Raw genomic sequence first — 16623 nt, forward strand, 5'->3', positions numbered from 1 at the left:
TCGACCCTTTTGTTTTAGGTCCTATTGACTCTACCCTATGGCATTCGATCCATTTTGGATTCTAACCTTTGACCGGACACCCATTTCGGTGAAATGACATCCACGCATTTACTCTGCTTGTTCGGATTACAATGGCCTACATTTGGGAAAACCGGCTGCAGAGTGAGCAAAGAGAACTCTTAATATGGTGAATGTGTCCCAAGTCTGCGTTGTTCAGCCCTGGATAGACATAACTAAAGAGCAGCACACATGCATAAGTTATACAGTTCCATGTAATAATATCCCTGCAAAAATGTCTCCAGCCAAAAATGTCATCAAAAAATTGCAGTTTTCTGCAGGGACATTATTCCATTGAATATGAGGGGGACACCCCTGCAACCCTCAAACCGTATTTTTTTTTTCAAGGGGAGCGGGTGACAGCCATTCCCCTAGACCCCATATATATGGCCACCATATATAATCTCGCCACAACCTTTTCCCGGCGTCATTATGTATGGCGACCACACACATGGGGAAATTATTACCTGATACCAGTTATACTAGTTAATAGTTCACGTTATCTCCAGAGGACCCCTGGAATCAGTATTGCCCAAGAAAGAGGACTGTGGCATGTTAAGGTCAGTTGAATGAATTGCTACAGTGAGTTCACAGAGGCGAGGACACTTGGGGTTTGGTGAATTGAACAGAGGCAATACAATTGCTTAAGAAATGCAAATGCATTTTTAGACGTGTGCAATTGGTTTTAATCGTATCTTGTATGGTAACTGTGAATGACAAATACATTGTTTAAAAATGTTTAAAAACCGAAATGGTATGATTTTTCCTTCCATGGATGACTATCTGCAGCCCCGTCCCGTACAGCTCCATTTTGTTTGAGTCAGCCATTTTGTCCGAGCAGACACATTTGTTGGCCTCATCAGAACCAACAAGGTACACGTTTTCTCAGACAGCCTAGCTGTGCTGGTTGAATCAACTCGAGTGGTTATATTTATAAAACTCTATGAGGTGCTGTAAAAGCACTAACAAAAGATTCCCAGATGCGTAAGTGACCTCTTTAGCGGGGATTACATTAATACATCATCTGATTGCTGAGTGCCGCGCGTTACTAGGCCCCACGATTCTCCAGTGTTATAGGACCGGGCCTGGAACATAAATGCACAAAAAAAAAAAAAAAAAAAACCAGCAAGCGCCAGTCACGCGCGAGATACCCCTGGCGATAAGAATTACGACACAGCGAGAGAGGGAAAGACGGTACGTTAAGGCCCTGATTGCCGACACTGGCTGTTCTGCGGTAGTCGCTGTGAGCCAATGATTCAGCCTGCAAGCAGGGGCCTGACGCCAGCCTCAGCAGGGGAAATACTTGCTGATTTTCATAAATGACTGCCTGTATTGTTCTGCGCACCCTGGGGTGCGATACCCAACACGTATTCGGTTTGTTGTTTTGTTATTTTATTGACTGAGAAAAAATACTGCTTTTATAGGCCTGGCATGAAAGACTGCTCCAGGGGAAGGTGGCCAGGAGCTAAGCTGGAGCTGGGAACAAACACTTTCTCTTTCCTTATTGTGTTACCTGGCAGCGGTTATTATCGGCCGAGATAATATAGATCAACGATTGTATGTCTGCTTAAGGTTTTGAAAAAGATATTAAAAATAAGCACAACCGGAAAAATGCGAATTGCTCCTACTTGAATTGGCAAATTAGCCTGGCAGATGCATGATAACCTTTAAATAAAATATATCTGTCATTCCTATATATCTCTATGTACATCGTACATTTATAAGTATGAAATGGCTCAGCAGGTAAGTGTGCTGCGAGACACATTCTAGCAGCACGTTAGAGGTGTAAATCTAGCACCCTTATTCTGAGCTCTGTGGTAGAGGAAAATGTTAACGCAAAATGGTTTTAACCTGAAATATAACGCTACCACCTATTCTATACATTGTGACATGCATGCCGTGTTACACGTGAGGTGACACTGCAGAGCTCATTTTGATTTTAAAAAAATGAGTCATTCGGCAGTCGAGAGCCGTAACGTTTACACTTTTTGGCCATTTGCAGAGTGCAAATGTAAAGGGCAAGAGGCGGCGTACAAGCGTGTACGCCGCCTTTTTCGATTCGTGCTTGTACTCCACAGTGCAAAGTAAGTAAACGCTGCCTATCATGCTGGCATGTCGTACATTGTTTATTTTTTATTGTGACCACTGATTACTATGCTCACATGACAGAGGCACTCACAAAAACAATTAAACACTGTCCAACATGCTTGCATGTCGTGCAACGTTTAATTATCATTGGAAACACTGATTACCATGCGTGCATGGTAAGCAGTGTTCACTATTAAAAATTAACAAGATTCAATTATGATTGTGAACAATGTTTACCGTTCATGCATGGAAAGCAGTGCCACCATGAAAAAGAAATGCTTCCCACCATCCAAACATGTCAGACAGCGTTTATTTTGGAGACCTACGGGGTATGCATGCTTTATGCTTGTGCATAGGGCAGAGAGAGCCCATAGGGGTCTCCAGCATTTGCAACAGCATGAAATTCCATTCCGACACAAAGGCGCGAGCATTTATATGCTGGAGACGAAGAGAGGCGGCAAAAACTCAAGTTGTGTTCCGCCCCTCCTCTCCACCAAACAAATGAATGAAAATGGGGGGGGGGGTAATGTAAGGAACCTGCGTTAAAGGCTTTACGCACAACTTTGACACATTTTCCTTACATTACGTCCCCACGAAAATGGGCCCCACCATAGGGTAGGCGAAGCACGCAAATTCAGAGGGTTTCAGAATCGAGAGGTTTGTGTGAATTGTGAAGGCTCAAATTGTACCAGGTCTCTAATACTAAAGAAAAGAGAGAAATCTGATGGTTTTAAATGAACAGCTAAATCCTGGCGTATAAGTGTTATGGAAGGTTTAATGCCTTTTTTTCTTGCTCCCGGGCATTTTCTTGGATTTTGAAGGCAGTGTCAGGGCATCAGAGTTACAGCCACATTTAAATGGCCAAAGCTTATTGCTTTTATCCCTTGGTTTACCTGCCTACTCCATTTATATGAAGTGACAAGGTGGCAAAGGGGCACAGAGCAGAGATAAGATCTATGCCATGCATTTGCGCTCCGCCTTGTCATTGCAATTCAGTGTATGCCTGGATGAGATTTCATGCATGCGCACAATGAATGGATTCGACCATGGTTTTGCTCCTGGGCATGACCAGCCGGATTCTATAGGGATCCATTAGTAAATGCCGCCCGCAAAGCATAGTTTACCCTTTTGACAAGACCGTTATGAATAGATAAAGAATAAAAGCGAGATACATTTGTGTTTTTCCTTTGTTTTTCCTCTCTGCCTTGTCACATTTTAAAATGACATGCATGGGAACAATAGCACCTACCTGCCAAGGCTGGTGATCCCCGCATACAATTTAGTTTTTTTTAAATAAAATGACCCTGTAACTGGTATGGATGTCGACAATTTTATTTCAGATCAGAACATAGGCCTCCTCATAAGTTTGGTCTTACTGCCATGGTGACCGGCAGAATTTCTGCCATATTCAAACTTAGCGAGAGCGTGCACAGACCACTGGTGCTAACAGTAATTCCATGCAGCAGAATTACAGCTGAAAGTGAGGACCCATAACATCATAGCCAGAACGGGAAGCACAGCGGAGGCCATCTTGAAAAGTACAATCCACTCTTAATCTCCCATTTCTTGTTGCCATCCGGACACCATACTTGTCACAATCATGTCACAGAAAAAGGAAAAGCCTAATGTGCCTGAGGTGAAGCTGTGAAAGCAGAAGTTCACAGAGGCAAAACTTCAGGTGGACAAGGTAGGCTGCCATTCTGAGGAGCGTTAAGGGAGCAGGCAGCGAAAGACCTCTGGCCAGAGGAAGGCTGCCATCTGGGTCACCATCAGGGACAAAGTGGTGGCAGTGGACATTGTCTCACGGGACAGTGAAGACTGTCATAAGCGATGGAATGACCTCAAGCCAGGGTCCACACCCTCATGGCCAGACACAGGAGGGAGACAGTGGAAACCCTCGCCCGACTGCATGAGAAGAGAAGGCAAGCTCCATACTCCACATAGAAGGGATAGAGGGGATCAGCAGCATGGAAATTGGAGCAGGCAGCCAAGCGGATGGCAGTGAATGTATTAGTCCCGACACCCATGTGAAAGCAGTGGCCAAAAGCATGCATACCCCAGATACAAGCACAATGACAGGGGCATGATAAACCACATGGCAATCAGTACAATGGCACACATGCATGTGCCAGGGAAGGTGTGATAATGCAGTAATGCATAATCACTTTAGGGCAAAGGCGCATGTGAAGCCATGGAACCATGAGAAGCGCCCATGTGTGCTGTGACCGTCCATGTTACCAAGTGAACCCCCTGTGCCACCACAACAACAAACAATATAGGCATGCCAACAGGCAACGTGCACAGGCATGTACCGTGTACACCCACAGCAGGCAATACTCCCACCTAGCAGTAGCTGTACTCCGCCTGAAATCAAACATGCCTATCATTCAAAATGCGTAGGAAGAACAAACCTGATGTTGCATGAATGTCTTGCAAATCCACTTACTTGTGTGCAAGATGACTGACTGCATGTCATTATCCACCCAAAAGCTACACAGTCAAGGCCCTCCACTACCCAGGACACCTCCTGCACTGGTAGTACATCCACCTCCACCCCTTCACAGACTGGATGTGGGAGTAGCGGGAGGAAGAACAGGAGGGAGGCAGCAAGGCCAAAGAAGACCAGCACAGTGTCAGCTCTGGTAGGCGTTCAGACACCCACCGTCCCCACTTCGGTGCCCAGTGGCCCTTCTACCAGCCATGCAGATGGCACAGGAGACATATCACATGCTGATGCAGGTGATGTGAAAGCCACAGCACAGCCGGCCCCTGTGGAGATTCCCAAGAGACTACATAGTGCTGCCACATGCCTGCACCCACCCACCTACCCTCTGACATCCCCACTTCACCTGTCTCCATCTGTAGAGTAGACAGAAGGAAGTGATGGTTCTTCAGATGAGGATATGGAGGAAGACACAAGTTTCAGGTCACCCTGCTTCAGCCCTGGCCCCCTCCTGATCCCAGATCACGTAGTGGCAGCGATATGGGCTAGGCTGGATGCCATGGAGCAGCACCAGGTGTCCATCGAACACTTGGCAGGGAAGCAGGTGCAGCATCTGTGCGTGATCAGGGAAATTGTCCAGGGATTATCCAGGAGAATTTCCTGGTCCCTGGACCACCAGTGCTGGCAGCTATCCCAGTCCACCGCTGCCATCACCTTTGTTGGGCAGAGAATGATGGAGCACACTGAGGGCATGTCAGTCATTGCTGAGTTCTTGCATTCCTGCATGCTATTGACACTACAGCACATCCAGAGCCAGTCTTCCGTTCCACCACCTCCATCACCCCCAAGGAGGGATCTGCTCCCAGCACCCTAACGCGCAACTCCTTATGTTATCTGACACCATCAGTGTCTGAGCAGGCTGGCAAGAGGCCTAGCCAGGATTGCCTAAAAAGTGGGGCCAGAAGCTAATGTAGTTGGGTCTGGTGCAGTGGTATTAGCATCTGCAAATGCCGACACAGCACTGTAGAGTGGACATTTATAGATTTTGGTTGGGCATTACCTGCTCAGACCCTACCCTGTCTACACTTCTGAGGCTGGCAAAGGCAAGAGGCCATGGAAGTGACATTTAATTCTCTGCACACTGTGTATAGGCACAAGGGAGGTGGGAGGGCATGGCTCTTAGGGATGGTGTGTTGGAGAGGGAGGAGGTGGGTGAGGATGCTGTGATAGGGATGTCATTTTTCACACTTAACCATTAAATTGTAGTCACTTGAAGCAATGCTAGGACATTCCCTATTGTGTGAATGTGGCAAAAAGGGAGAGAATCCTACTGTTTTGCTGTTTAGCGGTTTGGAAGGTCTGGAATTCGGAGGGAATAACTGCATCCTGTTACCATCATACAGATGTCCAGCTTCCGCGATGTGCCGCTCGCTCCAGCTCCTTCCTCTACTGCAGTGCACCAACTTCTTTCGAAGACGCGTGCACAGACAAAATAACTGAAACCTTTACATTCTCATCAAGATTCTCTGACTCTACCTGTGACTCTGGAGTGCTGCCCCATCCCGTCTCAAGTAAGTTTACCATATACACAAGATAAACATGCCTCCTCTGCCAACATAAATGTTGATGCTGTGAGTAGTTTACTGGCTGTCGCCGAATTTGTTGTGATACCCGCGCTTGGGAATCTTTTCAGTAATGAAAACATGCTGCCGATTAAACTGTCAGTCCCTGAGACTTCTGAAATGAATACTGACGCTCTCAATGACGCGTGCAATGTTCCGGTAGTAGACTCTCTCTCGGTAGCGAACAACGTGTCATCTGTCCCTGCGTTCTCAGGGAGTGGCAGACAACCTGAGACTAGTTGCCCTCACTTGTCCTGCCTCGGAGCTGTTGAGTGCAGTGACAACTTCGAAACTACTACTGCTGGTATTGCTAAAACTCCCTCGCCAGGCAGATGCACCTCCAATCGTCACGATACACACACCGCCTCTGAACACATACCTTTGAGTCACGATGATGGCTGTGCCCCTATGTCAACGATAACTTCATTTTTAGACATGGCTTCATCTAAAAACAGCCGCTCGATTTATCTTAGTGCTCTGGCCAGTCACATCGGAAAAATCTCTAACATTCTATGCGCCGAAGTGTTTCATAAAAGCTGTCTGTTGACTGATGCATACACTTCTCATTCATCTACACACTCGATACAGCCAATTGCATCATTTACTGTGCATGACACAGACACTCGCCGTAATTCACTTGATATTGCTACCAAACTAATTCTGGATTTAGCACAAATAAACAAAGCACGGCAAAATAAGCAGATTGAGTCTGGACCCAAGGCAAATCTTTCACACAAGAATCAACAGACCTTTTTTGAAACTCGAGATACCGGCTACAACAAAACGACAAATACCTCAACAGAAGCCATTGTTGGGGCAAAACAGAGACGGACCAATGCAAGCAGTTCCCCTTCCATGCAATGTTGGCAAGAAAAAAAAATGACATTTATTCAGAACCGGCATTGCACAAGCAAAAAATGACTCTTTTTCCAACAATCCTATGAATACGACGTTCATATTCCATTGGCACCTGAACAATCACTACTTCTCTCTGCTTCTGAAACCTCCTCAACCGACTCTTCTATCATGGAGCGCTCTTACCCCAAAGTTAGATCAAGCAGACGCACGTATCGATCCAAACAGATACAACTTAACCGACACTCTGATGCTCCTTGCGATTTCTCCATCTCTAAAGAGCTACAGACAACCATCATGGTGTCTATGGGCATATCTATTGCGCCTTTCCTCAAACTTTACGAACCCATGAACGAAAATATTAAAGACCTTACCACTTTAACTGCACTCCTCAACACTAAAATAACTGAGATGGAAAGGAAAGGAATTGCTGGCAAGGATAATTTAAGTTCAATGAGCTGCAAAATGGATCAAATGCTAAAATCCATTTCTGGTCATACATTAAACAACAACGAAGATAAAAAGCTTTTAGCAGAAGTTGCCCGTGAAGCCTTGAAACTCTTTAAGCAAACCACTGCAGCAAATTTACAGCCTTTTGACTTGGAAGTAATCCCTCACAACAGGGCGCAAAATGAAAAAGAATGGGTGTTGGATGTAACACCACCAAACCCTATGCCATTGCCTGGTGACTGTAACTCTCGGAAATCATCATCTGCAACGAGAAACAAAAAATGAATAAATGATGACCTTATGACATCTCACGCAACAAAAAAGCTTTCTAAGACTGCAAGCACTCAATTGGCGCCAACTGATGCCGACTTAGCTGAGTCTAACTCCAATGATACTGAAATCGCACAACTTAAGGTGACTTCGTTTGATGAGGTGTTGGTAATTAGTTGTTTACCTAGTAACCTTGCTTTGACTAACCCGCAATCACCTTCATCCTCAAAATTTGACCAGCCGCAACATGAAAAAATTCTCAAAGACGGTAAAGTAGCAACAAGCCTTGCCGAAACCAGCGATTACTAAAAAATCAGATGTATTCGACATCTTTAAGGGGATTCCTTGTCCGGCAATCTCAGCCCCAACATTTGCATTTGGGAAATCTACAAACTGTAGAAAAAAAATTAAAAATCAACCTATAAGTTACGTTGTGGAAACGGTTCAAGAAAATTCCTGCGCAACTTTAAAACAGTAAATTTAACAGTTCACAATTCTGGACCAAATGCACCGTCCTTGCAAACCTTAAACCCGACACACGAAAGAGAAACTGCTAATGATACACCAAACCCTCCATAGACAATACAGATTGTTGAATCCGATCTGGAGAATTTATCTACGTATGAAGACTCTGAAGAAAGCCCCGAAACTGAGCAGCCTGATTCCATGATTATGAACATTGACATGCATCCAGTTGAAATGGCACAGCCAACCAATGCTAGCATCTGTGGAGTCAAACCTCTCCTTCTTGACTCACCCAGAGTCTCAAATCCATCGAGGCCAAGAAGAACTTGTCTGATTGTGAGACCTACTGCACCAATTCTTGAATTGAATGATGATCTTGACCCCCCTTTTTTAACCATGGCCGAAAAAAGCCTGAAAACACTAACAAAAAAAGTTCCGGAACTTGATCGTGTCATTAGCCAACCCAAGGCCAACTTTGCCTCTTCAAACACCAAGAAGATCTCTATTACGGAAGAAAATCACATATTGTCAGAGTCATACTCCTCACACGACTTACTCTCAGATGCTTCTCAATCTATTACTGAACGGAAGCTGGCAAACTCTAAAATAACAAAAAAGACATCAACGTATGAAAAGCTTATTTTGCAAAGACTCAATTTGCGCGATATCTTGATTTTGAATCAGCACTATATTTCTAAGTTATTTTACTTAGTCCCAAGTCTGCGAACGATCCACTAGGATGATCTAAAAATAGTGGAATTCCATTGTGAAAAAAGAAACGACATAGTGACTCTGCACCTTGCATCGCGAATAATTCGCGACATATTGCTGGATGCAGTATCGGCACTATTGTCAGTAGGCTTTGACCTATATCCTCAGTGTCAAGACCTTTTTACAGCAAAGTCACCTACTAACAACATGCTTGTAAAAAGTCACGAAACTCCTACAAAACCAAGAAACAAGAGCACTACACACAAAGCTGTCAAAGGCCCTACGGTTAAGGTATCGCTCGAAGCAATGACAAAATCTGAAAGAACAAAACCACTTCAGACTACTGAAAATGAACAAATTCAAATCACAATCGAAGGTCTAAGTACAATTGACAAGGAATTGCCTAAAAAGAGCTCTGAAACAGAAAATTGGGCATGGCTGGCTGCTAATCTTAACACTAAAAAGTCTCATTAATGCCAGGAATCGAGTGAAATCCGGTCCATGTCCTTTGGATCCTGGAATAGCCGAGGATTTGTTCACCTGTTCAACTTTCCCTGGATGGGTCATCTAGATTTTATATGTCTACAGGAAACTTGGCTAACGTCTTGTCCAAGCGCTCCTTCTTTTGAGAAAGTAATAAATCCAGCGGTCAAACCTCTGAAAGGCAGGCCGATGTCAGGGCTCATGATAGCTGTCAACAAAGATTGTGGCGCACGAATAATTGAAACAAATAACGTATCACCATATATACAAACAGCTAAAGTGAGGTTACCAGGCACCGGTAATCCTGAGTGCCTGTATATAATTAACCTTTATTGGAATCCAATTGCAACAGGAACTCTTCAATTTATTGACCAGGTGTCGACGATTATAGACACCACAATGGAAAATTCAAGCAATGCCCAAATTATAATCTGTGGTGATCTAAACATCGATTGCTTGGATATAAACACCAAGTCCAAATCAAAGCCAACGAACAAAAAAGCCCACAAATCGGCTGCCATCTCTTGGATGTCTGAAATTAATTCCAGGAAATGTACTCTCCTGAATGGGAACACTCCTAGGGATATCCCCGCAAATCCCACGTGGAGCCGTGATCAAAAAGTTTCAACTCTAGACTACTTTTTCGCGTTTGAATCGCTTGCTCCAAAAGTCCATAATTTGGAGGTGGTTAAAATGGAACACAGTGACCACGACATGCTCAAGATGATGTTTGACAACTGTAATAACACATCACAAAAAATATGGCCGTTCGCCACAATTTATCGAGCTGTCAGGATTTGCCTTAATCTCAAAATCAATGACGTCAACTCAATTATATCAGCCCTTGAGGCAACTCCGGATGGGACCGAATACCAACAGCTTCTGTCCCAATTTGTAGAACAGAAACAACAACATAAGATGCACCTCAAACATACATTTGATATTCAGGTGCTTCAACATAAACATTTACGACGCAGAGAATTAAGGAAGTTGCCTCAAGAGGACAAAGATCTTTACTGTGCAGGAAAAAAACGTGTGCACAAAAATACAGAAACTGGAGAAAAAGTCACAATGCAGCTTTACTCCAGAATGACTCTGAGGAAATGCTCCAAAAACTTAGGAACAGAAACGCTGCTGAATTTTGGAGCCTTGTAAACAACATTGCTGCTCTTCAAGAGGCACTTCAAGTGTCACCTATCCCTCAAGAAACCTGGATAAAACATTATACAGACTTATTCAGCACTCTGAAAGTTCGAGCAAACCTGAAGCCCCCTGGTCACTGTTATTTGATATAGTTGACATCACAAACTCAATTAAGAAATCAAGTGCATCGAGAGCTCCGGGGCCTGATGGCCTTACTAACTTCACACTGAAACATAATCCGGAGGCCTGGGCAAAGCTCTGCTTTGTGCTTTTTGAGAGAATAAAACTGAAACATGCGACTCCAAGATCATGGAAAAACGCCATTATTGTACCTATTTTTAAAAAGGGCAACAGACTAGACACGAGAGATTATAGACCCATCGCCCTACTTGACATAATCGGCAAAATCTATGCTAGCCAACATCAACAAATGCTACAAGCTTGGTCAATTTCAAACCATCACATTGATCATCGGCAAGCAGTATTTGTCAGGGGTGTCGGTTGTGGGCTCAATACTCTCCTGTTGACCCTTTTGAAAATGGAATTAATAAGAACCAACATGGCGAATTATGTAGCACCCATCGATTTTTCACACGCTTTTGACAGTTTCGATCGTCAAATTCTATGGGAAAAGCTTATTTTATGGAATTGTCCTCCTGACCTTCTGGATGCAATAAAAGAGTTGCACTCCAACACAACCAAACAAATCAGATTGGAACAAATAGGCACCCTATCCCCCCTAATTCAAACCTTTAAGGGTGTAAAACAGGGATGCCCCTTAGCCGCCACTGTTTTCAACCTTTTATCTCTGACATCGGAATATCGTTAAACAAGGTAGCAGCCTTTACGCCGAAAATTCATGGGTCACAACTGGACTGGCTCTTATACGCCGACGACTTAATACTCTTGGACGTTACACCTGTTGGCTTGCAACGAAAACTTGATGCCTTGGAAAGATATGCAAATAAAAACGAGCTTCATATTAATAAGAAAAAATGTGAAATGTTGATACTACACAACCTGGCATCTCGTAAAAGAGGATCCTCACAATTTGTCTGGCACTTGGAAAAAACACCTCTCCGCATCTCTCCCCAGATAAAGTACCTGGGATCTTTGATAAGTGCCAACATAAACGACAATCCCTGGGTTGTGGTAACCAAGAGAAAATGTCTGCAACTAGCTTGCCACGCAGCTATTATAAAGAAAAGGTTTGGAAAATGTTCCATAAAACCCATGATTGATTTTTATAGACAAAAGGCTTTACCAGCCCTCATCTACTGTGCCAAAAACATGTTTGGCTGTCCATATGAGTAGTGGAGCACACTCGAAAACATTTTCCGGACCAGAGCATTACATCTTCCTAAAGGTTGCCCGACATGTAATATAAGATTCGAATTGGGCTTGACATCCATTCAAGAGAGGGTGTGCTGGAACGCGCTATATAGAAAGACCCAGGTCTTAAACCCAGTCCTCCAATTCAAAATCTTATACAAGCCGGACACTGATCCGAAATACACCATTCTCTCTAAATGGCATCAACTATGCACAGATATCCTCGAAGCAAACAATATAAAGATTGCAACTTTACTTGAAAATCCAGATAAGGCAAAATCAAAATTATGGAGCTCGGATTGGCATCAAACCTGCGTCGATAGAACATGTTCTCAAATAATAAAAGACGCACCACCTGAAGAAAGAGAGTTGGACAAATTACAACCCTATTTGATACAATCTCCGGACCGGAATTCGAGATTACTATATTTGCATTTTTGTTTTATTCTTTTTTTGACTAAAGATCGAACAAGCACTTGGGCATCCAAAGAAACTTCAGATCTTATTTGCCGTTTCTGTGAACATTCGACAGAGAATCTAAAACACTTGATCTTGTTTTGCCGAAAGTTCCGCTCACTACGAACAAAACTGTGCGGACCTCCCTTCGAGGCCCGTCGAACATATTCAGCCAATGATTGGTGGAAAGCCATGTTTGACGGTACTGATCGTAAAGTCTTCTTTGGTCTAGTTTTGTTTTTGAAGGACCTAAAACTCTATCTGGCCGAACCGAATCCCACACCAGTAAGGAACTGTTGAGATATGTACAAACGCTAAGTGGTGTGGGTTCGTAGGGAACAATGTAACCGTGATTGTTTAATTTTTCTTTTTTATGCTCTTTTTTAAAGGTTTTCTTTTGTAAACCAAATTTTAAAAAAAGAATGTGATTTATTCAATGTGTAGCTATATACAAAGTTGAGCAGCATGTGATTATCAATGTGATAAGAAATAATTGTTTAATTAGTTCTTGCCACACCAGATGACCATCCCTTCATCCCTTCCCTCCTCCTGCTCACTCTGCGGCAACACTGCACCTGCAGGTAGTGAGTCGTATTCTAGGGATGGCATGCCCTCAACCGGGAGTAGGGGGACATTGATCCTGAAACAGACGTTGCGCAGCATGGCACAGGCAAGAAATATGTGTCCAACCTTCCCTGGCCTGCACATCAAGACCCCTGTGGTTTGGTGTAGACGCTGAAATCGACCCTTTAGCAGGCCAAAGGTCGATGCAATGCATAGCCTAGTCCTGGTGTGTGCCTCATTGTAGTCCACCTCCTACGCCGTAAGTGGATTGATCACAGCCATGGTAGCTGGGGGTATCCAGAGTCACCTGCAAGGGCAAAGGTTGTAGGTTATAGTCACAGTGCATTGTGGATGTGTTGCTTTTTGTAGGTGCCTATTGATGGACACTCTGTGCATGTCTTTTCCATGTATTGTCCTGCACAATGGTTGTCCATCCCAGGTGATGCATGCAGTGCCATTCCCTATGGGGGTACAAATGCACAAAACTCCCAACCAGCAGTCATCATTCTCATGGTCTGTGATTGGCATCACAGTGGGCAGATGGTCTGTGTTGGGCCTGTGCATTGCTGTCATGTGTATGCCTGGATAAGTGATTTGTTATTCTTGTGCATGTTTGCTTCTATTATGGCTTCACATACATGCTGACTAGATTTTATGGCATTACTTTCTGACAGTGTTGCATTGTCTTTGTGTAGTGTTGAGCTATGACATTCAATGTGTAGGCATGTGTCCCCTTGCATTGTGGTTCTTGCAGTCCTCTGTTTAAATTACTTCTTATTTGAGGAAATGTACATTACCAACATACTACTGCATTTGTCCTCCATGTCTTAGTCCTGTAGGTTGGTGGCTGTCATGTGTGGGAGAGAGGACAGGGCCTGCATGCCCAGGGCCTTAACACAGCATGCACTGCTCAGTTGTTGCAATGCCACCCCTTCACATAGGATGTCACTGGTGCTGCGAGATCAGTTAGTGTGATGGCACTTGTACTCCCCCGGTATCCATGGCTGTTGGCCTCTGTGACTCTCCATGTATGTAGGCAGTGTGCTGTTACACTGGATCATGGCATTGTGTGCGGGACCAGTGAAGCGGGCACTGCAATGTGTGATCACAGGGTCATTATTGCAGTTGGCCTGTACATTTATGGAGTGATACTGTTTCCTGATGTGCTATACCTCTTCGATGCCTAAGGGGCTACCAACGCCACATAGGTGCAGTCCAGAGCAGCAATAACATTGGGCAGGTCGGCTGCTCTGTAAAAAGGTTGAGTTTAGAGCCCTTTGGATAACATGCATGTAATGGATGGGGATGCAGAATAACTCTGACATCAAATAATTGAACCAAATCAGGAAGATACAAAGTTTGCTGTTTTAATAACAATTATCTAAAACATGGAGTTGCAATGGACATCAATGGACGTTCACTCAAGCTCTCAATTAATTTTACATAAAAACACCTTTTTATACAGAAAATGCACCATACGTGACGTCATACTGCGTGGCACATGAGAAAAACCTACGATGGGTTGTGATAGGCTCAAAGTGAACATCTAAGTATACTTAATATAAGGGGTGGAGTTGTGATTGCGTATCTACTGTCAGGTGTACAACTTACCCTACCTCTAAAACATATGATCTTCTACACTGTTTAGTAAACAGTATATCATTGCTCTCAAACTATAAGGCCCTTCGTTATGTGGCCCTCTACGATTGGATGGGACAATCGTGCCATGTCTGGAAACTTCGGTTCACTTAGCAGCATGAAAACTTAAACCCAGGTGCCAGGAGGTGGACTTGACTTTAACTCCCCACCCAATTAGCCCAACGTCTCTCATCACCCATGCCTTCTGCCATGAATATTGTCTTTGAACTTGGCCTTGCAGAGTATTCTTGTCTGTCGGAATGTAAGGGAGTGGGAACACGCACTATAGCAGTCCTAGAACTCCATGCTCAACTCTATTTCTATCCTTGGCTCACGTGACAGGTGTAACGCTTACCCGTGGGGCCCTGCAGGAGTGCCTGGTCCGGACTGTCGGCGGTTCTGGTCCGGTCTGTTGGTGGTCCTCTGCTCTTGTTGTAGCCCAAACCACTCTCTCCTCCCTGCTCACTGCAGGTTCAAACACCCAGGGGTCAGGGAGACAGGAGTGGCCTGGATATTAATGTTCAGCTTGCCTTGCGTGGCCAAGTCTCTGGTTCTTCCAGGCGTATCTTGGGGTAGAGTCTCCAGTTACTTCACTGGTTAACTAGCAGCGGTTAAACTGTTATCCCAGTTCCTTCACTGGGATATTTGTGGCTCAGACCTGCTGTGGCCTGATGGGTTGGTAAGACAGTCTTTGCGGTTGCACATAGAGCATGTATTGTCTTAGAGTCAGAGAGTCTGTCCTTGCTCTTCTCTGTGTTTCAGCGAGGTTGCGCTGTTTATTAGTGTCTAACTCTTGCCCTTTGCTCCACAGGGGTCCAGAGTCGCTGCAGAGGTGTTTTGCAGTTCGAGACTGGCAACCATGGACCTGTTTCTTGGATATGTTAGGTAAGTAATGTGCAAGAGGAGGGAGGGGTTTGGTAGAGCTGGTCATGCACAGTGAGTCCGTTGCTTACCCCCGCTCTGTAATCCTTGTATGTTTCAGGAGCTGTGGCGTACCCGGATTAAGTCACGCGGCGAACGGAGCTGGTCCGTGATGTCAAAGAGCCGTGGAGTACCCGGATGAAGGCACGTGGCGAGCGGAGTTCCTTGATGTCGGGAGCACGGACCTGGAGAGTCGAGACGAGGCAGCTGATCCGGAAGCCTTGACCCATAGTGAGGTCTTCATCCGAAGCGCTGGAAGACAGGATTCCAGGAGCGCGGTGCAGAGCAGGAGCCTTTGGAAACTTGACTCGTCGGGATGAACAGGGTCAAGAGCAGGTGAGCGTTACGCTGGATCCTCAGCCAAAGAAAACGCTAAGCGCTGGGTGTGGCCCAGGGTGGGGTTTATATACCCCTGGGCCCACCCAACACCACTAGACCATCAGGGATGTTTGTACAATGGCCCTTCAGGGGCCATGTTGGATCCAGTTAACTGATCCTGCCCGGGGGCCATTTAGAATGGGGCAGTCTGCCTGAGATACAGGCAGGAGCCTGTTCCAGCACCAGGCAGCGGTCTGTTCTGGCGCCAGACAGCCAGTCTTTCTGACCAGACTCTTCCAATGTTACCCACAGGGGTATTGGGACCTCTTGGGGTCATGACAACAGGACACCAAGATTTGGACCATTTTGTAGCATGTAAATGTCTTAAATTAATAAAACTTGGCATGCATGATGTTCATTCTTTGCACCTTAACAAGGGATAATTCAGATTCTCACATTCACTCGCTTTGAGAATAGTTAACCGGCCTTGGTTGCCTCCGTTTTGACACCAGGCCAGACATCCTTCCCATTCGTGTCCACCATCTCAGCGAATTCTTGCTGCAACACAGTTCTTGGCCTTTCCTCTCCATGGGCGCTGGCTTACTAGATTCATGACACCGATGTCCAGCTTCAATACAATGGTGGCTCTGTCTGCAGTCGATTCATTACATATAGCTAGCTTCTAAGATTACTTAATCTACTTGAGGTGCGGCATCTGTACAGTTATTGAATAGCTTGCATTTTCTGCAGTGCGTCACACATGTGCAATCTTCTTCCCGCATATGACAGTTTGCTTGATTCTTAACT

The sequence above is a fragment of the Ambystoma mexicanum genome, chromosome 1p (assembly GCF_040938575.1).
Source record: "Ambystoma mexicanum isolate Mex_15411 chromosome 1p, UKY_AmexF1_1, whole genome shotgun sequence".
NCBI classification, from domain to species: domain Eukaryota; kingdom Metazoa; phylum Chordata; class Amphibia; order Caudata; family Ambystomatidae; genus Ambystoma; species Ambystoma mexicanum.